The 24,818-nt window shown below is 41.0% G+C and overlaps 1 protein-coding gene across 5 annotated transcripts in view; it reads left to right on the forward strand.

Annotated features, from left to right (window-relative positions):
* Positions 1 to 24,818, forward strand: part of ENOX1 (ecto-NOX disulfide-thiol exchanger 1) — a 543,507-nt gene that overhangs the window by 336,830 nt on the left and 181,859 nt on the right. The window contains exon 1 of one of the 5 annotated variants that reach the window (XM_030565720.1): positions 18,615 to 18,629. The exons of the other annotated variants lie outside the window; for them this stretch is intronic. The gene's annotated coding sequence lies outside the window, so the exon portion shown is untranslated. Of the gene's footprint in view, positions 1 to 18,614; positions 18,630 to 24,818 lie in introns of those variants that run through there. 5 annotated transcript variants of the gene reach the window in all.

Consider the following 24,818-nt stretch of genomic DNA (forward strand, 5'->3'; position numbering starts at 1 on the left):
ATGGAGCCCAAGCCTGACAGCTCCCCACCCCCACCTCGACCTCCTCATGGTTCAGAGCCAGAGCTCCAGCCCAGGTAGGGATGTTTACACTGCTCTTTGCAGCCCCATAGCATGAACCCTGAGTCAACTGAGACTTGCAGCTGCAGGTTTGTTTGTTTGTTTTGCAGTGTGGGCAAGTGTCCTTCTAAATACACATTTTGGTTTTAGTTCCTTTTATTTACTGACTCTTTCAGCATAGACGTATTCACTAACTTGATAGCACAAACATGTTTGATTGCAAACATTAGCCTTCTTCACTTTATCACTTAAACTAAAAGAAATCAATGTGAACGCAGCCCTTTCTTTTCTAACAGAATTGCCCATCAGGTAAACCCTCTCATTGAAATTTACATTATTTTGCCCAAAGCGGTATCACTTATAGGTGACCTCCCTTTTATACACATTTGAATTATAATATTAGATTCTATCAAGTTCCCTATTTTACAGCCCTATCTGGCACATCATAGGAAATCAGTGTTTGATATTAATTTAAGGGTTATTTTTTAATTCATTCACCGACAGGAAAAAAGGGGAAGTCTCTTGCACTTGCTCTTTTAGAAAAGAAATATCTTTGAAGAAATCCAGCCATTAGACCTTCGGTTTTTCTTCTCGTAGGCCTCCATTGTATCTTTTCTAAAGGGCCTTGATACCTGGCAAATCTTAAACTGTAATAACTCATAATTCTGGAGCCTTAATTACTGAAACTATATCTGCCTCCCAGGGGATTTGTGAAGTTACATTTTTGGCTATCCTTTCTGAAATTAGGCATTGAATGGAATTATGCCCATTTACATTAGCTGAGGGTCTGACCCAGAACTACCCATCTTATAGATGGGTAAACTAAGACACAGAAAGGTTAGGTTACTAGTCCAGGATCACACAACCAGTCAGTCCAGAGCAGGAAATGTAGCTGGTGTAGATCTTGGGTTGATTCCCAGTCCCTTGCTATAACCATTAGATACACTGTTTTCCCAACTATACAGCTGTACCTTGTCTTAGATTTTTCATCCACTTGGTATATTGATGTTTGGTTGTGCAGTAAACTAGAGAGTCACACACTTTATTGCTTATGTAGGCTGAACTGTACACCCAGTGAGGGAGAGCAACATATTTAGCTGCTGCCTGTTATGCATAGGCAGTGGGTGGTGTGGAGATTTCTCTGCCTGTGGTACCAAATGAACATTCTATGGGCCTGATTTTCCAGTGAAGGCTTTTCCAGTTTTCCAATTTTCACCAAAAGCAATAGGGTTCTGCCTGTTGATGCCTAGAACAGTCTCTAAAAAAAATGTGAATTGATCAGATATGTTGTTCTAAAGCTATTATGTTGCAGAAGAAATGCCACTGAGTTGAGTATAGGGCTTTGCTTTGCTTGACCTATAAATATATGCCTCCTAGAAACAATCTAGCCCCGTGCTCTCTTGATGTGCTTTACTGAACTTTGACTTTATTATCTCCAAATCTGGAAATGATTTTGTGTCGGGGTGCCTTTGTCTGGTTCCATTGATCAGTGTCTCAGTTGTATTTAATGTAGGAGAATTTGCACATTTCCTTTCTTGTTCCCCCTTGCTCTCCACTTTTTTGTTCAAATTCTTCTCTCAGCAACACCTCTATAACCTCCCCATTGAGTCAACAGTGTGGCACAGATGGAATTGAATTTGGCTCCGTTCGTATTATTTCCATGTGTGAGGATCTGGAGGACTTTAGTTTATCACGCTGATTGCTGCTAGTTTATTTTTGGAACTATTTTTTACCACTTATATTAGAAGTACTGCTTGGATCAGTGCTTTGATCTTTGATAGGATAACGAGTCTTGTGGATAAGGGAGAAGCGGTGGATGTGGTATACCTAGACTTTAGTAAGGCATTTGATACGGTCTCGCATGATATACTTATCAATAAACTAGGCAAATACAATATAGATGGGGCTGCTATAAGGTGGGTGCATAACTGGCTGGATAACCATACTCAGAGAGTAGTTATTAATGGCTCCCAATCCTGCTGGAAAGGTATAACAAGTGGGGTTCTGCAGGGGTCTGTTTTGGGACTGGCTCTGTTCAATATCTTCAATAACTTAGTTGTTGGCATAGAAAGTACGCTTATTAAGTTTACAGACGATACCAAACTAGGAGGGATTGCAACTGCTTTGGAAGACAAGGTCAAAATTCAAAATGATCTGGACAAATTGCAGAAATGGTCTGAGGTAAACCGGATGAAGTTCAATAAAGACAAATGCAAAGTGCTCCACTTAGGAAGGAACAATCAGTTTCACACATTCAGAATGGGAAGAGACTGTCTAGGAAGAAGTATGGCAGAAAGAGATCTAGGGGTCATAATGGACCACTAGCTAAATATGAGTCAACAGTGTGATACTGTTGCAAAAAAAGCAAACGTGATTCTGGGATGCATTAACAGGTGTGTTGTAAACAAGACACGAGAAGTCATTCTTCCGCTCTACTCTGCGCTGGTTAGGCCTCAACTGGAGTATAGTTTCCAGTTCTGGGCACCGCATTTCAAGAAAGATGTGGAGAAATTGGAGAGGGTCCAGAGAAGAGCAACAAGAATGATTAAAGGTCTTGAGAACATGACCTATGAAGGAAGGCTGAAAGAATTGGTTTATTTAGTTTGGAAAAGAAAAGACTGAGAGGGGACATGATAGCAGTTTTCAGGTATCTAAAAAGGCGTCATCAGGAGGAGGGAGAAAACTTGTTCATCTTAGCCTCTAAGGATAGAACAAGAAGCAATGGGCTTAAACTGCAGCAAGGGAGATTTAGGTTAGACATTAGGAAAAAGTTCCTAACTGTCAGGGTAGTTAAACACTGGAATAGATTGCCTAAGGAGATTGTGGAATCTCCATCTCTGGAGATATTTAAGAGTAGGTTAGATAAATGTCTATCAGGGATGGTCTAGATAGTATTTGGTCCTGCAATGAGGGCAGGGGACTGAACTCAATGACCTCTCAAGGTCCCTTCCAGTCCTAGAGTCTATGAATCTGTGAATATTTAGACATCATATTTAAAGTGTAAAGTGTGGCATAAGTGATACGTATTAATTACTGCAGTAAAATATCTCCTTATTTCCAGTGAGTAGAAGAGTCCCCTTCTCTCATGTCTTTTGCTTTCCTATGCATAAAACTATGTACATTAGAATCTCAGAATTATGAACAGCAGAGTTACGAACTGACCAGTCAACTGCACACCTCATTTGGAACCAGAAGTATGTGATCAGGCAGCAGTGAACAGAAAAAAAAAAGGCAAATACTGTATAGCACAGTATTGTGTTAAATGTAAACTACTAAAAAAATAAGGGAAAGTTTAAAAAAAGATTTGACGAGGTAAAGTCCATCCTTGTTCCGTTAAAATTAAGATGGTTAAAAGCAGCATTTTTCTTGTGCATTGTAACATTTCAAAGTTGTGTTAAGTAAATGTTCTGTTGTAAAGTTTTGAAAGAACAACCATAACATTTTGTTCAGATTTACAAACATTTCAGAGTTATGAACAGCCTCCATTCCCGAGGTGTTCATAACTCTGAGGTTCTACTGTGTTGTGTATTTCCCAAAGTAAATAGGTGCTTTGACATTTCACTCACCCCCTCCCCACGATTTCATGAGTTTTGACATTTTTCACCATGACAAAACCATGATTTTCACAATACTTTGCCACAAAAAGAATTATAGCTCAACAGGTTATGGCACATTTATCTGCACTGAACTATATTTTCCATTCATTGTTTTAGCCCAAGTACTTAAGTGGTTCATCACCCTTCCTGACTCTGGCGTTCATGATTTATGTTAATTCTCATGATACGTTAAACTTCTTCAGCATTTACACTTTGCTTTCAATAACCTCATCAACAGTATTTCTACAAAAGAAAAAAGAAGAGACCACTATGGTATCCCAGCACTAACTTCTTTCTATCTTCTAAAAAGACCTATTTCTGGCTGTTTTTATTTTCCTGCCTGGTACAGTATATACCTTAGACTGAGTTTAGGTCGAGATTTATCTTGCATATGAAATGTTACCTAAGCTAGCATAGTCAGAAATTCTGACTACAGTACCAACTTGTGATGTCCTGGTGCATCAACTTTGTCTACAATCCTTGAGTTTCCCCAAAAGATATTCAGGCACGACTTTCCCTTCCTAAAGGCCATGCTGGCTGTTATTAAGCTGTAGAGTTTTCCCCTCCGCTTTTCCTCCATTTGATCTGCTCACACATTTTAAGTTTTTTTCGTCTCTTTCTTCAGCTGATGTTAATTTAATTGCTCTGTAATATCCCAGAACGTGTGTCTTATAATAGAAGTATGCTGGCCACTTGGCAGCTTGCAGGACTCTCTCCTGAACTGAGAATTTGTAAAAATGACAGCTTAGGCTTCTACAATATCTGGCCAATTTTTCTATAACAGTCTGTGATGTGTGTTGTCTGGTCCTGGTGACTAATCAATTTTAAGCACTGCTAACCTTTTAATACCTGTTTAGATGTTATCTGTACACTATTTCATTCCTTATCTCCTAGTGCTGTAAAATTGGATTTTTGATCTGGGCAAATGTCAGAGCCTTTCATTTGTAAAGATGGATTCTTGTGAATAAATGTGTCACATCTCTTCTGTTTCTATACTCTTTGCTTCTACTTCTTGTTATTTAGAAGGATCATCATTGTTGGTTATATTTGGCTACTGCATTACATATAATTTAGTGTTTGTAAATTAATATAATGTAATGTATAAAGTATACAATAAATAGAGTGTAATAATGCATTTAGTTTAATTGTTAAAGATTGATGCAGTATAGTTATCTTTCTAAGCCCCTCTCTTCAATAGGTTATAATTTTTCCAAAAAATTCCCTTTGGGGCTTAAATTTCTCATGCTTGGTCTTAGCCTAGAGGTGAAAATTTTCTGGCAAGGTTGGAGCAAATCTGTTAAACAGATTTGGTTGGAGCAAATCTGTTTGAATGATCCAAGCACTAAAATTGGTGTTTTCCAGCTTTGAAACTTTGAGAAATGTTGTCAGTTTCTTCTTTCTGCTGCATCTTTTGTGAGATTTGAAGTCCTCCCCGTTCACTTGATGGGAGTCACAGCAATGATTCTGGTACTCCACTGCCCACTATTTAATATATTTTGAAAAAATGTTATTGATCACAGATCGTTGGAGAGACTTTTATTTTGGTTTGCAGTGGAAATTTTTCAAAGTAATTTTAGCACTGCTGAATATTGTCATTTTAGGGTTGTGTTTGCCTCAGCAAGTGGCAGCAGATCACCCTGTTTTCTGAAAGACGACATGCTGTCAGATGGGTGATTTATTTCTCCTATTTCTTTCTGATGGTTCTTTTGGTTCTGGGCCATCATTGTGAATATAGTGAATTAGTTTGATATTTATTATTCGAAGTAATTTTAAGTTTAGGAGACTGTTGCTGAAGAAAAATTTGCCACAGTTCATGAATCTAAGATGCCGGATGGGCAGAAAATGTTGAAACTATAAATAAAAGTGAGGATGGGTATAGTTGCCTGAAAGTCAACACCTGGACACCCCAGAGGCTTCTTTAAGCTCTTTGTGCACACATGTACCATGTGGTAAACAAAACAAAAACCGCAAGTCCAGACTGTGATGGGTTACCCCGGGGGTGCCACCTGGAACTGGGGTAACACTGAGCCCCCGTGACCCACCAGCCTGGGCTTCCTCTCATACTGTACTGCTGTGACAAGCTGCAAAGCCCTCCAAGCTTGCTCTTTCACCAGCATTCACACAGGTAAGGACACACCAAGCTGCAGTACTTACAGGCTTCTGTGATCAGCTCTGCATGGGGAAGCTACAGCTAAGGGACTGCCCAGCTGCTCAAGAGCACAACCCACTTCTGGAAGGTAAACCCAAAATTAAACTGCCTTGCACTGCACAGAGATCTAACAGCGTAAGCTGAAATTTGCCCTCTCCCTCAATGTGAAGAAGGATGTTCAAGAACTTTCTGTACCCAGTTATGATTTCCACACACTGATTTTAGACAAAACAAAAACAAGTTTATTAACTACAAAAGATAGATTTTAAGTGATAATAAGGGATAGCAAAAAAAATCAAAGCAGATTACCTAGCAAACAAACAAAACATGCAAACTAAGCTCAATATACTAAAGAGATTGAATATGAGTAGCAAATTCTCACCTTAAATGATGATTTAAGCAGGCTGCAGAGATTCTTGAGGGGCCAGCCACACTTGCTTACAGCTTTAAACCCCAGGTATTCCTTTTTCAGGCTAATAATCCCTCTAGCCTGGGTTCAGCACTTCCCCGCAGGTCAGTCCTTGTTCCTCAGGTGTTTCCAGGAGTCTCTTTGGGCATGGAGTCAACGAAGAACCACAATGATGTCACTCCCTTGCCTTAAATAGCTTTTGCATATGGCAGGATCCCTCTGTCTCCAAGCTTGGTTCCCACACCTTTCAGCAGAAAAACACTGGTATTTCAAGATGCCGTCCAGTACCAGGTGATCTGGTCACATGCCCCTGTAGTGTCATAGCAACTATGACTCTGAGGCTGTTTGTAGCTTCCTCAGATAGGCTCCCTGGTGGGAGATTAGCTTCTTCTAAAATGGATCGGCAACCACTGGCACGCAGCTCACCAGGGTAAGCACCCTGGCGGGCTGGGCCAGTTTGTTTACTTGCCATGTCAGCAGGTTCAGCTGATCGTAGCTCCCATTGGCCGTGGTTCGCCATCCCAGGCCAATGGGGGCAGCGGGAAGCGACGCAGGCGAGGGACGTGCTGGCTGCAGCTTCCCGCCACCCCCATTGGCCTGGGATGGCGAACTGTGGCCAGTGGAAGCCGCGATCAGCCGAATCTGCTGACACAGCAGGTAAACAAACTGGCCCAGCCTGCCAGGATATTTGCCCTGGCGAGCCATGTGCCAGAGGTTGCCGACCCTGTTTTAAGACCTATTGTTCTCTCTAATGGTCCACTGACTTGAATGGACCCTTCCCAACCAGCATCTAGACTGACAATCTTTTGCCTAGTAGGTGTTCCCCAGGTGTAAACACATTTGTAATAGATACATCAACAATATTCCTAACTTCAGATACTAAAATGATACATGCATACAAGTAGGATAATCATATTCAGTAAATCATAACCTTTTCGATGACATCGTACATGACCTATCTTGCATAAAATATATCTCAATTATGCCATACTCATATCATAATAATAGTTCTATAAAGAATATGGGGTCACACAGATGTTCACAAAGAGAATCATACACTTGATCTATAAATAAAGTTATTCTTGGCAAATTACACCATCTGTCTATTAATTCACCTATATGCCTGAAAACTGTGATCACTGTGGTTCCTAGAATCTTAAGTCAGAAAAAGTGAGAAAACAGATGACTCAAGCTCTGTTTGCGGAAAAATGCAGAGTAGATTCAAGACAGACTATGACTTAAAGAATTCTTTTAGCCTTCTCCCGTGACTATCAAAAAGTCCAGAAACTAATCTCTTTTCCACCATAACAAGTGCTGAAGCATGCCCAGGAAAGCTGTTTCCAACACAAATCATCTTGTCCTGATGTCAGGGCCGGCTCTAGCCATTTCGCCACCCCAAGCACGGCGGCGCGCCGTGGGGAGTGCTCTGCCTCTCGCCGGTCCCGCTGCTCCGGTGGACCTCCCGCAGGCATGCCTGCGGATGCTCCACCAGAGCCCTGGGACCAGTGGACCCTCCGCAGGCACGCCTGCAGGAGGTCCACCGGAGCCACCTGCCGCCCTCCCAGCAACCCGCAGAGTGCCCCCCGTGGCATGCCACCCCGAGCATGCGCTTGGCACGCTGGGTCCTGGAGCCGGCCCTGCCTGATGTCACTAATATTAATTGTTGTTTTCATTAAAATGTTTTGCTTATGATTTGTTTTTGTACTCATTTTTGTAAAGTTAATGAAAAAAGATCATACGGAACAGAGGACACAGTGGTCATGTCTAGCACTTCCCCCAGAGATGGAAGATGTACTGTGACCGCTAGTGAAGACTCTGAGAGGTGGTCACTTGGCCAGGTGGTTTTGCCCCATCCTGCTGGCTATACGACTGGTGAAAATATGCCACTTGTTCTTGATCCCCAGTTCTATGATTGCAGTAAGCTATACTTAGGAATAAATACAGCAGCCTACTGACACAGCAATGTAGGTCACTGGGAACTTATTACCTTGCTGCTCCAGACTCTACATTGGCTTGCAACTTAACACTGGAACAAATTCAAGGGTCTGAGTCTTAATCTTCAAAACCTTCAGTGGGCTTTCCTAAAGCTTTGTTGTTACAGGATCGTAGGAAGATCCTTCTTTAGAAATCATGGCATCAGACCATTCATATAATACAAAGCAGGGAAAAAAATCAGGGGCACACTAGAGAAAATAAATGAGCAGAGTTCACTAATTTTATTCTAATTCCTTTCGCTGTGCTATACTTGCGCAGTCGTGGACATGCTGGGTTTTATTGAAGAGGAGGAAGAGCAAAGATTGACAGAGTTTAAGTTCTCTGAATATGCAATCAAGTTAATCAAAGGAAAGAGACACACAATATACTATAAAGGTATAGAAGACTAAAGCCTCCACAGTACAGAAACAATTTATGACATTCTCAAGACTTGAGAAAGCATTAAGAATATAAGAGGTAATGTCAGAATGCAAATATGTGGGTCACTTGGAACATCAATAAAGAAATCTCATTTATTAGTGTAACAGGTTGGTTTTTTCATTGACCCAAAAAGCACCTGTCGAGTTAATCACACTTTCTGTGGTGTGAATGTTACTCAAGGAGATTTCACACCAGGGGACTTTAATCCTAAAATACTAGGAACAGACACGACTAGGTTACAAAAAAGGAGAGTCATCTAAAGGAGAGAGAAAATGTGGCTGAGATACTAAGAGTCTTTGATACGCTATTCAGTGTAAGCATTCCTCTTAGGTCATTTCAAGTGTGTCCTCTGTATTGGTCCTTAATTGAGGCTAAGGGTAAAGATAATGGTTAAAGTTTGTTCAGCATTTAGAAATGAGTTGTATGTTTAAAATAAAGGTTGTAACTTTGGCACTAGTGCTAAATGTCCACAAATAAACAGAACTGGAGGGGCTAGCTAGAGCATGTTAGGACATTTGTGAATTGAAGGGATGCACTTAACATAAAATTCATGCTGTATATTGTAGGTTTTGTATTCTCTTGGATTCCTCTCTTCTGTTGTACTGTGCTAGCTTGTGGCCTGAGACCCTTTGAGAGAAGGAACATGCCAACTGCTTGGCACAACTTTGATTATAAAGTGGTAGGTACATTTTTAGTGCCATATAATTCATACTTTTTAAAAATTCTGACTGCTGTTACTAACACCAAAAATTCCTGTTTTAAGTTAAAAACACAGAACATATTCTATTCAGGTTAAGGTTTTATAAAACTTTTTTTTATCCTTTTAGTTTAATTTGAGGGGTAATGTTCCTTTATAGTTATTATTTTTTCTCTCTTCCCCCCGAGTCTCAATAAACAACCGATCACAAACAATCACCAACCTCCTACTGCACAAAATAATCCAGCATACTCTGTGGGACAGTTTCATTCCCACCATTCATTCATGCTGGAACACAGATTATTGATACTATTTGTATACCTCCTCCAGTCAAAGGATCTCAAATTCCCTTTTCAACATTAGTGAACTAAGACTGACTCCTGTGCCATAGGAAGAGAAATATTATCCCCATTTTGCAAATGGGGAAACTGAGGCATAGTTAGATTGTGGTTTACTCAGAGCCACACAGGAAGTCTATAGCAGTGCCGGGAATAGAACACTGGTTTTATGACTCTCTGTAGTATGCTTCAACCACAAGATGATCTTTCTTCTTGGTTCGCCTTTGGGAGGTAAAGTACTGCTTAATCCAATAGTATTGTGTGGTTTCAGATAAATAATGGATTTACTTGACCATGTAATGATGGATTTACTTGACCATCTTCCATGCTCCACTGGTGGTGAATGATGGGTCTGACATCACCAGCAGATTACAGAGTAATGTTTTATGCAACAGGAGGCAGCTAGTCACTTACCGACTTCTCATGGTGGACTCAGAAGAGGAAAAAAATGACATTTAACAAGTCAGATATGTTGAAATACTTTCTAATCTGTATTTAGACTGTGTTCTCTGCCCAAGCATTAGAGTTATTGTCTTACTGTGGTTTCAAGAATTTGAGATAGCCTCATTACAGGCAATTCCCTTTCTGATGTATATGTATTCAGATTCCTCACCATCAGGAATTTTTCCAAAGGATAAAAACTATCTTGACTTTAAATGCTTTCCATTGTCAATTAATCTTCATCTTCCCAAACCCACGAAAACATTATTATTATTATTTATTATTTATTTGTATTAGGGTAGCATCCAGAGGCCTATTGTGCTACGCACTGTACAAATATAGAACAAAGTCAATCTCTGCCCCAATTGCTCATAGTCAAAGTGAGAGAAACTTGTCTCTCAGCAACAGGAGATGGTCCAATAAAGATATTACCCTCATCCAGCTTGTCACTCTAATATCCTGGCACCGACATGGCTAAAACACCTCTGCAAATTACAGTCTAAGTGTAAGACAATAGATGAGTGGATAAAACAAATAGATGGGGGAGCACAAGTAAAGAGTGAGATGACACTAGTCAAGATGAAAAGTTATGGTCACGCTAAAACAGTTGCCTAACCATTGTCTAGTTATTTTGTAGGCATCATGGCAGAAGGTAGTTTTAGGAACGGATTTGCAGGAAGGCAATAAGGTGGCTTTGCTGACATTTGCAGGGTGCTCCTGGCAGACAGGTGAAAGCATGATGGTGCCTGTTGGAAATCTTTTTTGAATGGGTGATCAAGATTGGCATCATTTGTGGAACAAAGGCAGAAGTTGAGATCTCAGTGCCACGTAATAGGAGATAGGTAAGGCAAAGATAGGCACGGTTCATGTCAAATGTTTCTTAAACTCATGTTGTGCTCTCTGCTATGATTGTCTTGCCCAATTACTTATTCTTTATTTTACTCTTTGGTGAAATAATTATGGCCAGCTTCCCTGTTTAATGTTTATTACCTAATCTTTAGATTGTCCCTAATCAAGCAATGCTTTTAGCAACTTTATGAATCCCTTTCAGGACTCTTAAAATGTAGGCCTCAATCCTTAGGCATGCATATGTGTTTGCAGGATCGGACCCTTACATAGTAGCCTAGGAATGAAAGAAGTCCCTAGGACCCTCTTGTCTAGGAAAGTTGGTGATAAGCCTTATTTTTTTGACTTTTTAAAAACTTTTACAAAATGTACCAGAGAAAAGCAACATCAAAAATAAAATAAAAACCCCACAAAGACCAAAAAAAAAATAAAAATTAGGAGGGCAAAGGAGAGAAATATGTCTGGTTTAAAAAAAACCTCTTGACACTCAGAGTATCTCTTCCTGAGCACAAAGCTGACTACTGTCTATTTAATGTTTAAATTCTATGTAATCATCTGCTTTTTGCTGAAATGCACTTCAATACTTCAGCAGTGTAGCAACCTACATGGAACCTGGAGAAAGATGGGCTGCAGGAAGAAGGAGTTTGGAGAATGAGTGCTGTGTGAGATGTCTAGGAATGTGAAAATACAGTTGGAGCTGTTCTGAAAAATGCTGATTTAATAAAGACTGATTATCTTAATTAGAATGCGGTCCTCTAATGTTGTTACCCAGCACTCGGACTGTGAAACAATCTCAACTGAAAGTTCATTCCTGTGATTCACAACCCCCTGAAAAATAAAATAACTCCTTAAATTCTTCCTATATATATTGCCTTTTAACTCTTTGTCTCTTAGTTCTGGTCCATCTAATTACCTCAAGTATGTCATCAAGCTTAATTTTATAACAACCCTTAGTTAGTTCTGGCATGTCACCACTGATTTATTGACTCCCAAAGCTAAGGCCTTTCAGTCTTGAGGCTCAGAACATTTCTTATTGCAATTCAAGGTATTGTATTATAAATCTAAATATGGTTGGGAGCTGTGATTTATATTTTCCATTCATAAAAGTAAACATTCCAGCAGGTTTTTAGGTTTTTATTGTAGTTAGAATGGATTTTCTTTTAGAATGATGGAAACAACAAAACAGGAGTCCGATTCTGCAGAAGCTTGCTTACAAGTAAACCTCATTCACATGAATAGTCCTATTGGAGGCAATGGATTTCTCACATGACTAATGATTACTCTTGCAAGTAACAGCATGACTGGGCCATGGGAAACAACACAAATCTCCATGTATGGCTCAGTGTGTCCTCCTCCATAACAAACTGCATCAGCTCTGCCTCACAAGATGGCAGGTGCCCCTGCAGACTGGTATGCTCCTTGGAAATGTGAAGGCACCATGCAAAGAAAACAAAGTAATAACAGCTAATGACTATGTGCACCATGCTGTGTACCTTAGAGACTGCCTCTCCTTTCATGTTTTACCTCAGCAGTTGAGCTGGGACACTCTAGTTTGCCATCCTCTGAAATGTTCATCAAGGGGCTGGAGGTTGGCTGGTCTCAGGAGAGGGCTTTTTTTTACTGTAACTCTTGTAGCTAACAAGAAAAGGTTACATTCCTACCTCCCTGCTCCCTCAATCCCCTGGCCTCTAGTTTCCCATCAACAAAGCAACAAGGTAGGTTTTAATACAGTCTTATTTTCCAGCTCAACAAATATTTCCAAGGTGCACTTACAACTGCACAAAATAGCAACACAAATACATCTCACTGCTCTAAGTCTCACACAGAGACATTGTCACTCACTTAGTTTTATATTTTACCTCACTGTTAGTACACTTTATTGGTTCTCTTTTTACTTCTGCAGGGCTTTGCATTATTGCCTTTAGTACTATTTTTTTTCACTATTTCCCAAATCCTTTTCCTTGTTAGAATCCTAGGTGATTGTTTGATTTAACAGACATTGCATACACTGGTTTCTTGTTTCTAGGCAAATCATTTTACATTTTTTACATTGAATTACATTTGACTTCTGAAATCCTAGTCACCTAAATGATCCAAATCCCTTTGAATCGGATTACATTGCTGCTTCTTATTTGTTATACTTCTAATTTTTGTTTCATTTGTAACCTCTGAGATCTTGTTTTTAATACCTCATCCGCATTTGTATACCATAAATTAGAAACAAAGGAAGTCCTCTAAAGCACTTTACTTCACTCAAAATCCATTTACAATTGGAAAATGGCTACCCTTTGTCACCAGCTCATGAGGCGTGGCTTTATCCTGGACTTCCATGTTTATTGTATTTCAGGAACTCCATATAAAATGTTCTGAGTGTAGAAGTACTTCCAGCCCTGCAAACTCATCATGAGATCTGACGGGTAGCCTGTATTCCTTCTGATTTATGCTTCATCAGTAAAATACAGTGATAAGTAATTCTGCAGGCCCAATTCTGCTTTGTCTTCTCTGGGATTTCACAAGCATATAAAAAAATGGAGAATTTGACTCAGCAGAGTTAACAATTCTGCTGATACACAAACCAGAATAGAATCCAGGTTTCTTTCTCTCAACTGTGTAGCTCTACAGAGCTAATAAGAGTAAAATATTGTAAAACCTTTTGCTTTTGTTGCGAAAGTAAACAGACACAATTCTGAACACATATTGCCAGATTATGCCTCTCCCTTGCACAGAAACCTTCCCCCACATCCTGTGTTGCCCCCTAACCCCAAGGGACAGGTACACTTACAGCTTTTGTGCTCTCTTGAGCTAAGGGACTTTCTCAGATAGTTCATTTTAGTGCTTCAATCACCTCAAAGGGGGAAGATATGGGGCAACGTTCCCTCTAATTTTTTATATCCATGTGTGGAATGAATTTTATTACGTGCACCACTGTTGAGGTGATGCATGGTGGGGGTGGGGCCAAGGGGTTTGGAGTTTGGGGTGCAGGCTGCCCCAGGTCTGGGACCAGAGGACTCCCCCCAGCCTTCTTCCCGCCGGCAGCGGCAAGTTCCAGAGAGGGCCCCATTCTCCCCACCAGCAGCCCGGAGCTCCAGGGAAGAGGCTCCTCTCTCCCCACCAGCAGCAGGAGCTCCAGGGCTGGAGGAGAGGCCTGCATCATCCTTGCATACCCCAACTTGCTCCCCTCCCAGTCCTCTGGACCTTTCTCCTCTCCAGGCCCCTATGACTGCATGGCGCTTTATAGCCTGCTGCATGGCTGCGCAGCTTAGAGGGAACTTAGGGCAGTACCCTGGCCAGGCCTCTCTCTCTCTCACACACACACACATATTGCAGGGAAGTGCATTCTATTCATTCCTCAGTGGAGGCACTCTATCTGTGTGTGGAATTGTGTCCTAAGACAGTGCCACCCTGCACTTTTCCAGGCGCAGGCCTGTGTCTTAATGGCAGACTGGAAACATATGGAGTAGATCTCTTGAGGAAGAAGCCACTCTGTACCTCCTATTTCATGATGACTCTTAGTCACTAATGTTGGATATGGAATCTCATCAAATACTTTTGTAAATCTAAACAAGTATGCCACTTCCACAATTATTTTCCCTATTTATAACTGTAATGTCTTTAAAGAATTCTTGCAGATAAGTGAACATTACTTTTCTCCCCCTGCCCCACATCACCTAAATCCTTGTTTAACTTTCATCAAACTGGACTTTTGCAGGTCTTTCCCACCACATCCTTTAAGATTGGTATTTTTTTCACTGTGTGCCTTACCTTACAACCAGCTTTAACTCAGTGATTTATAGTGGGGTTTTAATGGGATTTAACGAACGTTTGGAGATTATGCCCTTGTCATTATGTGTATGTTTGCACTGCTTTGCATGTGTACATAGCATGGGAGGGGAAATAACCTCCCTAAATAAAACTATTCTTTCTGCAATATTTCTCTGATCTCTTTTCAGTGAGTTTCCCCTGGAAGTTGAAGTGCAGACCAAACATATTTTTTTTTTTTATGAAATTTCCCAATCTTTTTCTTAACCACGCAGTTATGTCAAAGAACAATGTATCTGGAATTAAATTACAGTGTACTGGCAGCCTTTCCACAATTAAGGTTGCAACTTAGCTTCCATTGTAAACCCAATTTCTGTGTCTCCCTTTTCCCCCCAGAATCACAAAATTAAATCATGGCCTCAAAATAAAGTCAGCTCTGGGATCAGGGTAGAACATATTAATGTAACTAGAAATGAATTAGAGATGGGTTCTTGAATTATGACGTGCTAAAAATTGAGATGTTCAGAGACCAGATCTCCTGTCCCCATCTCATCTCTCTCCACTGCCATACAAGAAAATAAGGAAAGGAAAAAGAGAAAATCTAGTTTATCAGACGGGCCTAGCACAGCAGCTTTTTAATTGGGAATGTTGCTGTGGCAGGTTGGCTCTCGCAAGCTATGTTTACCTCATTGGAAACTCCAGGGAGTAGAAGGAAGCAGTTGGGGAGCCGGAGAGGTTTTTCATTCCCTGAGTCCACTGCTGGAGCCAGGGGAGCAAGACTAGGGGAGGGGAATGCCCCCTAAGTACAGTATTGCTCCCCTGCTGTAACTCCTTATTTTCACTCAGTCATTCTGAACTCTTATGATCCATAGGAAGGGAACCCTGCTTTTGAGGGATCTGGGAATCTTCACTGAGGGACTGGAAGGAGCAGTGGGCTTGGCAGGGGAAGAAATAATGAGAATGAAATTCTTCCCTCCTTTCTAGTGGCCCTCCTGAGGTCTGCTGGAGGAGAGAGCCCCCACGACGCCTTGTGGGGCTCAGTGGCCTTCCTCATTAGCCACAGGAGGCTTTTTTGAGGGTCACACATTCCTCTCAAGCCTTATACCCATTGGGGTCCCAATTTCGTCAAGTCTTCAGAGGCTGCTAGGGATCCACCCCATGACCCTGTATGTAGGATTGTTAGTCCCCAGCAAATTGATTTAAGATCATCAGAGACTAAGGAGCCTATTTTTATCTCTTTGCAGGTTGCCAAGGCAATATGGGCTTGTTTGAGGCTTTGCAGTAGACTGTGGGCAGGCCCAGAGGAGCCTCCTGACATTCATGGGGTGGGCGGGGACTACGGGAGCCACCATTCAGCCCTTCCTATAGGGCTATAGGTTCAGAAGGCCATAAAAGAGATTACTAAGCCTCATAGAGTCAGAAAATAGCTGTTAGAGTTCATTTCAGGAGTCTCCTAAGGCCCACAGCAGGCTTGGAGTTCCTAATGAGTCCTCTGAGGCTTACAGGAGATGATGGTTGAAGGCTGTTGGGGACTGAGGACCACAGGAGACAGGCAAATGGCAGTGGCAGTTAGAAGGAAAGAGAGATTGTTCTCCCAGTTCTGTTGTCCCCAAATCTCCTGCTGGTATATTTATTCCTCCTTTTCCTGCCCAGCTCAACCTAAAAATGAGAGTTCCAGTCCATCAGACATGATTAGGAAGTCGATAGGAAGGGAACTACATACCTAAACACCTCCTAGCTCTGCATCAGAGTTGCTCAGCTTCCTAAAAAGCTACACAGGTTCTGAGAAATTGGACTCCCTGTTTGTGGAATTTAGGAGGACTGGAGCATTGTCACTCCCGTCCACAGGATGGTGGGTGGAGATAGGACTAGCAGGAGATTTTACCACCAAACCAAGTGAGCATTCCTACCCCTTCCCTGTGTGGACTTCCAAAGGTGTGGTGGATTTTTGTTCCCCTTTTGTGGACCTCATGGGGTATGCAGGGATGTAGTTTTAGGTCAGGGCTTAAGATCTCTTAAAAAACAAACAAAGAAAATGTCCATAACAAAAAAGGTTATTAAAGTGAAATTAAGATTACAGCCATATATTAGTGTTTTGAGTAACCTAGAAAATTCCAGAACTAAAGTTGCATGTCCACAAGGAGCTATAGTGTCACAGTCCACTGACCACCACCTCCTTCACTCTGCTTCACTGTTTGGGATAACAAAAGCCAAAACTTTTATCTGATCGTTGGGGAGACAATAACCATCCATTGCCCAACAACTGCTAATACAGTGAGTGTGATGCAACTGTGATGTGGAATTTGGCTCCATACAGTGCAGCTGTAATAAACTTTCAAACTTCATCCTGTCAGAGATTCACATTCCATATACTCATCCAAATACTCAGTAGACAATCTGCCATTAGGTTCATAGGGAAAACAACTTTGAAATTAAAAGCAAACATGTGCCCTCATCTTTTTTCAGGAGTTGAAAGTTCCAAATATGGAAGCACTGTAGATTGTTAATTAACAAATTACATATAATAACATAGTTTCTTAAGGTATTTTACATCATTAATGACCATTTAAAAAGTAACAGTTGGCATATATAAGTGCATGGGTACATGATACATGAAGATTAAATGGATTGTTCCATTTCTCCATTCATTACACTTAAAAATTAAAGATGTGTACTGTTGTATGCTTCAACATTTATTATACTGGCATTTACCAACAGGAAACATTTCCAAATAGCCTCCCTGGCCAGATGCTCATAAACAAGAGTTGGACTGTTGGCCCATATATCAATTCAACAATTTCATCATCAGTCTATTAGGTGACTCACTTATTTTCATCTATAGAGTCAGATTTACTTGAGATGAACTGTAAATATAACAACCGAGAAATCTTTTCAATGGAAAAAATGACAAAGCACCTTCTATCAGGATCAAGTAGATTTTATAATGCATGGTTACATTTTTGGAATCTGAACACAGTAAGTACATGAATAATGATAAGAGATTGGCCAAACACAAATGAGTCTTTTAAAGATAAATACAGGTTATGACTAAGATTCATTAATACTTGTATGGAAGGTTCATATATGTTAATAACAATAAGCTAAAAAGTTACAAAAATAACATCATGCAAATCTTTCTCAGTCAATCTAAAAATACCACATTGTTGAAAGAGGTCTGGGGCAGAGCTAAGTTTTTAGTGGTAGGTTTGTGTTTGATGCAAACTCAAAATTGAATGGCTTATTATGGAAGTGCCACCTTAATTCTTGAATTTCCCAGGTTTCTAAAGTTTGTTGTTTGTTTTTGATAGTTTCTTTAACACTGCTACATGCATAAAACCTTCACCCTACCAAAGTTTTTTGTGGGATTTAAGATATAAATCAAATTTTTGGATCTCTCTCAAGCAAACCAGCCTTTAAAACCATAGCTGGCTATTTCTGAGGAATTTACAAGGTTAATAGAAAGTTTTGTTATTTCTGTTTCTGCACATGTATAAATTATATTGAACACTAGGCTGAAGTTTTTCCAGATGCTTTGCACTCTGCTGTTGAGAGAATCAAGGTTATAGTATAATTCAGAAAAATTTTCTTGCTTGGTTGGCACTTAATGACAAGAACGATTAAATGTTTTCTTACTATGGGAGTCTTACATCTTTGAGTAAGTAAATACATTCTCCTTATTGCTCATGTACAAGATGGGATAAATCCTGTTCTCGGGACTATTAATATCAGTGGAATTGTAGCAGTAGAAGGAAGTGATGCAAAATTTGGCCTGTAGTATATATTTTAGAATATTTCGCTCTCTATAATACATTAGTAGAATGTATTTCAAGAAAGAACTTCAAGTAAGGTGTTGGGTTGCTTTGTTTTTTTACCAGTACTTGCATCAGTCATCTCTAGTTGTCCTGAATTTTTCCTTTCCAAGGTATGTGATGTTATTTATTTCAATCTGGATGGTGATTTCTCTCTCTCTCTCTCTCTAAATTAGAAAATACTACTAATAAGCTATGGTTTGTTTGCCTTTGAATCAGTATTGCTGTGTGGTTTATCTCTGCTGAATACCAGCTTTGGTAGTTGTGCTCTTTCATATTCATTTTACAACATGAAGGAGAACTCTGTTGGAATTTAATGAGCCGCAGGGAAAGTATTTCAGAAGAGTAAATTCAATAAATTACAGAAGTAGCTAAATTGAAGAAGATTTTGTATTATATGAGCCACTCTTGGTTGGGGGTGGGACAGGGGGCCTACATTTCTTCTTTAATCCATAATAACACTGATTCTAATTTTGGGGGGCATGGTGGCTTTGACTATGTTTGATAAAGTAAATCTATAACAAGGCTGAAATGCTAAGAAAAGTGAGTATAAAATTAGTAGACATGAATTACTGGCCTTAAGACCAGAGTTATCTTGTGTACCTCAGGAACATAACTCATTTCGTGGGGTGCGCCTCATAAGGAATATCCGCATTCTAAATGTTTTTGAGCATGCAGCTGTTTAATGCTTATATGACCATAATGCATAAAGCTATTGGCCATCATTTTATTTTAGTGTATATTTTTCTTTGAAGCTTTGAATAACACATGCTTGATTTAAATATGTAAAATTACAGTTCAGTATGTGCTCTGCAATAATATCAGTGTTGTAACACAGACACCAAAGGAACTGTTCAGAAATAGCCCAAAGCTGTAAATTTATAATTTGGTTTTAAAACATGTGCTCTAGATGTATAATTGGCCCCATTCTGGGCCCTTTTATGCCACATCAGAGGTATAATGGGGCCCGAAAGCTGCCCTGATGTGTCAGGCTGAAGACTCAACTGGCTGGCAGAGATGGTTTAGCGGACATTGTACCATCCGTCGGGGAAGTGTGAGGTTGGAAGAGGGCACGGTCAGTGTAATAGCCCCTAGTGAGGTGCCACAAGCCAAAAAAACTTGCAGCTGCCCGGAGGCTGCTTGAAATTATACCAGGCATCAGACCAGTCCCCAGAAATCTTGGGAACTGGGTGAGCACAACGGTCATTTAAAGCCTCCGCGACCCTCCTTGCCTCAGCTTCACAGAGCACAATTCTGGTGCAGTTGAGGCACTAACCCACCAACTTTAACAGTTTTGACTGTTGTGAAAAAGCAATGCTTAGTAAACTAAATGATCCACATGATGAAGTGTCTTGCTGTGAGTATATTCTGAAAAATTCCATCTCACTTAAAACCCTTGTACAATAGACAAATTCAAATACAATGGCTGATGTATCCAAAAGGAGAGTTTTTCAGAATTTGATATACCACTTGTGCATTTTGGGTGAAAAATATTTCACCAACACCTGGTCAGAAAGAAAAGAATAGCAAATAATAAGAAAACCCACTTTCTGGCTCTAACACTTAGTGTTCAATTGTTGGAAAATCATAGTCACAGCACATAGGACAAGAACTAATTAGCTATTCCAGACCAACAAGCTTTTACTAGAAACTGGCTGCTCAGATGTTGTTTTTATTTAGCCACTCTGGTCTTGGCAAAGTGTCGCAAAGTTTGATTTGTCCTGTCTGACTAAGCTGGAAACTTATTAGACAAAAGACAAAAAAAGGATGGCAGGCCACTCTTAAAATTTTAAGTCATAAAAATCCTAATGAATTCTTTCAAACGCAAATGGCCAAGAACATAAGACTCATCTCATGTGTTAGTGAAATCAAGATTCTCTTCTGGTTTATCTGTTTCCCTGGTTGTACGCCCTGACAGTGAGTGAGTCTTACCCTCCTTTTCTTGCATCTTTAATTTTTAAATTGTGCCCCAGTCCCCCATTTTACATTTTTTAGACAAGACCAGTCTAGTGAATAGTCAGCCTGTGTCAGTATATCTCAATGCTAGCTTAACAACGTTAAGATGTAAATTTAACATGGTAGGGAACTTAACCCTAAATTCTCCTCCTCCCATGCTAATGTTCAACGTAGCGTAAATCCTGTTTTAAAAAGCTACCACCACATGTGTCAAATTCACGTTTACCATCATGAAGTTAGTCTTCTACTGCACTGACCGTATCTGGCTCCTACAGTGACTGAGGACTTTTGACTTTACTTTTCAGAACAAAGAATTTACTTGTGCTGTGCTGAGCGCTGACAACCCTTTTGACATCAAACACAACAAAGGTTTAGGGCTCAGTTAGATCTCTGGCTCTCGTACAACTTTTGCATGTAAATCAGGATCATAAGAATTGCCATCCTGGATCATACCAGTGGTCCCTTTAGCCCAGCATCTTGTCTCCAACAGTGGCCCATATTAGATACTTCAGAGGAAATTAGGGGGAACCCTGCAGTAGGCAGCTATGGGGTAACCTGCCCCCACGACGTCAAAGTTTCACCTGAATCCCAATAGTTAGAGGTTGGCTGATACTCCAAAGCTTGAAATGTACATCCCTTCCAAAACTCTTGTTTATTCTTTAATATATTATCACAACTCTGGGTATTCTTGTTGTCTATATAAAAGTCTAATCTAATCCTTTGGGGAATTCTTGGCTTCAGTGATATTCTGTAGCAAGACTTTCCACAGAACAATTGTGAGTTGTGTGAAGAAATATTTCCTGTTATCAATTCTGAATTTGCCACTTTTCTATTTCATCAGAGAACTCCTAGTTTCTGTATTGAGACAGCATGAATAGATATTCCACATCTACCTTCTCTCTACCATTCATCATTTTGTATCATTTTGTCATGTCCCCTGTTAGGTTTTGCCTTTTCAATCTCTCCTCACATGAACTCCTTTCTGTGCCTCTAACCATTGACCAGCCATGCCAGAGGAAAGACAGGGGGCATTGGAAGGGGTTTAATTGGGCTGCAACTTTATTCACCTAAAATAGCAGTAAATTGTACAGTTAATTGACCGGTATCATTTCCTCCTGCTTCGGGGGCTGTCATCAGCCCTACCATTTCCAACCTGGTCCCAGCCAGCCTGCTGGGACCCTGCTGCCCTCCCCTCATTTAAGTGTTAAGAGAGCTGAAAAGGAAAGGGGGTTGGCTTCCTGCTGTACTAGATGTTAGGAATCTTGTCTCACTCCTTCCCTAGCTTTCTTCTAAGTGCGCTTCCAATCCATTTTATCTGCTTGCTGTATTCCTTCCAGAACTAGTGCCTGCGCTGCACATCTACCACGTTTTCCGTTACTGAGTGTGACATTTTAACGTAGTCTCCCTGCACCACTGTGAGGGGAGGTGAAAAAACCCACCCCGCTTCAGCCAGTCTGGTGGTTAAAGGAAAATTCCCTCCAAGCTCCAAGGAAGACGCTGATTAGTGTAATGCCCACAATGGATCATGAAGAAGCCTGGTTCTACTCTGACCCTTTGGGTGGGAGCATGGGTGATGACTGCCTGATCCCAGTGAGAGAAGGCTTCTCCAGAACTGCCCAGGATATAAATATCCCTCCTTCTCTACTCAGATGGTAGGGCAAGGGTCTCTCTCTCTCTCTCTCTCTCTCTCACACACACACACACACACACACACACACCCCTAGTCTAGCCACTTCCTCTTCCTCCTGGCCCCACTCAGGTAAATCTTCCCCTCCTTTCCCCTTTGCCACAAATAGCAAAAGGAGCCCTTACCGGGGCAACAATCCCTTTTCTTCTGGCCTGCCAGTCAAAGGACCCACCACATAGGAGCACATTTTCATTGCCCTTCTCTGAACCACCTGTAATTTGGATTATCCTTTTTAGAGACAGGGTCGCCTGAACTAATGCAGTATCCCTGATTAGGACATACCTTTGATTTATATAAGAGCCCTATAATATTTACCGTATTTTTTTCCATCCAACTCCTTATGCATGCCAGCATCTTGTTAAATAGATTAAAATTTGGCTAAGTGATAGCTCTCAAAATGGAAATGGACAATCATTGAGTGAGTGGTCTCTAGAAGGGTCCTGCAGGGGTCAGTTCTTGGCCCTATGCTATTTAACATTTTATCAATGACCTGGAAAAAAACATAAAATCATCACTGATAAAGTTTGCAGATGAAACAAAAATTGCAGGAGTGGTAAATAATGAAGAGGACAGGGCACTGATTCAGAGTGATCTGAATCGCTTGGTAAACTGGGAGCAAGCAGACATAAATGTTTTAATATGGCTAAGTATAAATTTATGCATCAAGGAGCAAAGGATGTAGGCCATACTTATAGTATGAGGGACTCTCTCATGGGAAGCAGTGATTCTGAAAAAGATTCGGGAGTCATTATGGATAAATCAGCTGAACACGAGCTCCCAGTGTGATGCTGTGGCCAAAAGAGCTAATGCCATCTTTGGATGTACAAACAGAGGAATCTCTAGTAGGATTATACAGAGTATTTTACTTCTGTATCTGCCACCAGTGTGACCACTGCTGGAATACTATTTCCAGCTCTGGTGTCCACAGTTCAGGTCTTCAGTGGCATTTTGGTGGCAGGTCCTTCACTCGCTCCGGGTCTTAGGCAGCAATTTGGCGGCGGGTCCTTCAGTGCAGCGGAAGACCCAGAGCGAGTAGGATCTGCCACCGAAGTTCTGCTGAAGACCCGGACCACCGCCAAATCAGGCTCCACAGTTCCTGAAGCTGGCCCTGGCAGGAGAGTCAGAGAAGAGCCATTAGAATGATTAAAGAATTGGAAAACATACCTTCCTGGCACCCCCATTGGCCTGGGACGGCGAACCGTGGCCAGTGGGAGCCACGATCAGCTGAACCTGCTGATTCGGCAGGTAAACAAACTGGTCCGGCCCGCCAGGGTGCTTACCCTGGTGAGCCGTGTGCCAGAGGTTGCCAACACCTGCCTTATAGTAATAGACTCAAGGAACTCAAGTTATTTAGCTTAACAAAGGGAAGTTTAAGGGGTGACTTCATTATAGTCTGTAAGTACCTGCATGGGGAACAAATATTTGCTAATGGTCTCTTAGTCTAGTAGAGACGCTATAGCATGGTCCAAAGGCTGGAAGTTGAAGCTAGACACATTCAGACTAGAGATAGAGTCTAAATTTTTCACAGGGAGGGTACTACACTGGACCAATGTAACAAGGGACATGGTGGAGCACTAGCAATTGTTGAAACAAGATTGGATGTTTTTCTAAAAGATCTGCTCTAGGAATTATTTTGAGGAAGGTCTATGGCAGGGATCGGCAACCTTTGGCACGCGATTTGCCACGGTAAACACCCTGGCAGGCTGGGCCAGTTTGCTTCCCTGATGCATCCACAGGTTCGGCCGATCGCGGCTCCCACTGGCTATCGTTCACCACACCAGGCGAATGGGGATGGTAAGAAGCTGTGGCCAGCACATCCCTCACCTGCGCCACTTCCTGCTGCCCCCATTGGCCTGGGATGGCGAACCGCAGCCAGTGGGAGCTGCAGTTGGCCGAACCTGCGGACACGGTAGGTAAACAAATGGGCCCAGCCCTACCAAGCTGTGTGCCAGAGGTTGCCAACCCCTGGTCTATGGCCTGTGTTACACAGGAGGTCAGAGTAGATCATCAGAATGGTCCCTTTTGGCCTTGGAATCTTATTTGCTTTTGTCAGCCATTGCTGCACATAAAACTGCACATAAAGCAGAGGTCTTCATTGAGCTGTGCCCAGTGATGTTCAGGTCCTTCTTGTAAGAGGATATCATTCATTTAGAACTCAGTAACTTGCTGATATATCCCCAAGTTGTTCACAATGTCTAATGAAATAAAGACAACTAGAAAAGAAATATAAAGCACCTATTTGCCATTACTGTATGAGTGAAACATAAGCATAGCACATTGTACTGTATTATGGCATATCCACTGAATTTCTTTGTTGGAAGTTGCAAGGGAGTCGGCTATAAGACCCTAGTTCACCGTCTAATATGTGCAGATGTCATGGCTGGGAAATGTTTACAACACTGCAATCCATAATAATAACTCCTAGAATTCATATAATGTTTTTCTTCTTCAGTGTGCTTTACAAACATAACTAATGCATCCTCACAAAACCCTGTGAGGCATGCAGGTGTTTCATTCAAATTATTCAGTGGTGACAAATGCACATGGTAGAGAATTTTATTTGTCATCATGTTACTCATTTGCCTCACAGTTAAATAATGTTGTGCCATCAGCAAATTTTGCCACCACATTGCTCACCCTCTTTTCATTATCATTAATA

This window comes from Gopherus evgoodei, chromosome 1, assembly GCF_007399415.2.
Source record: "Gopherus evgoodei ecotype Sinaloan lineage chromosome 1, rGopEvg1_v1.p, whole genome shotgun sequence".
NCBI lineage: Eukaryota > Metazoa > Chordata > Testudines > Testudinidae > Gopherus > Gopherus evgoodei.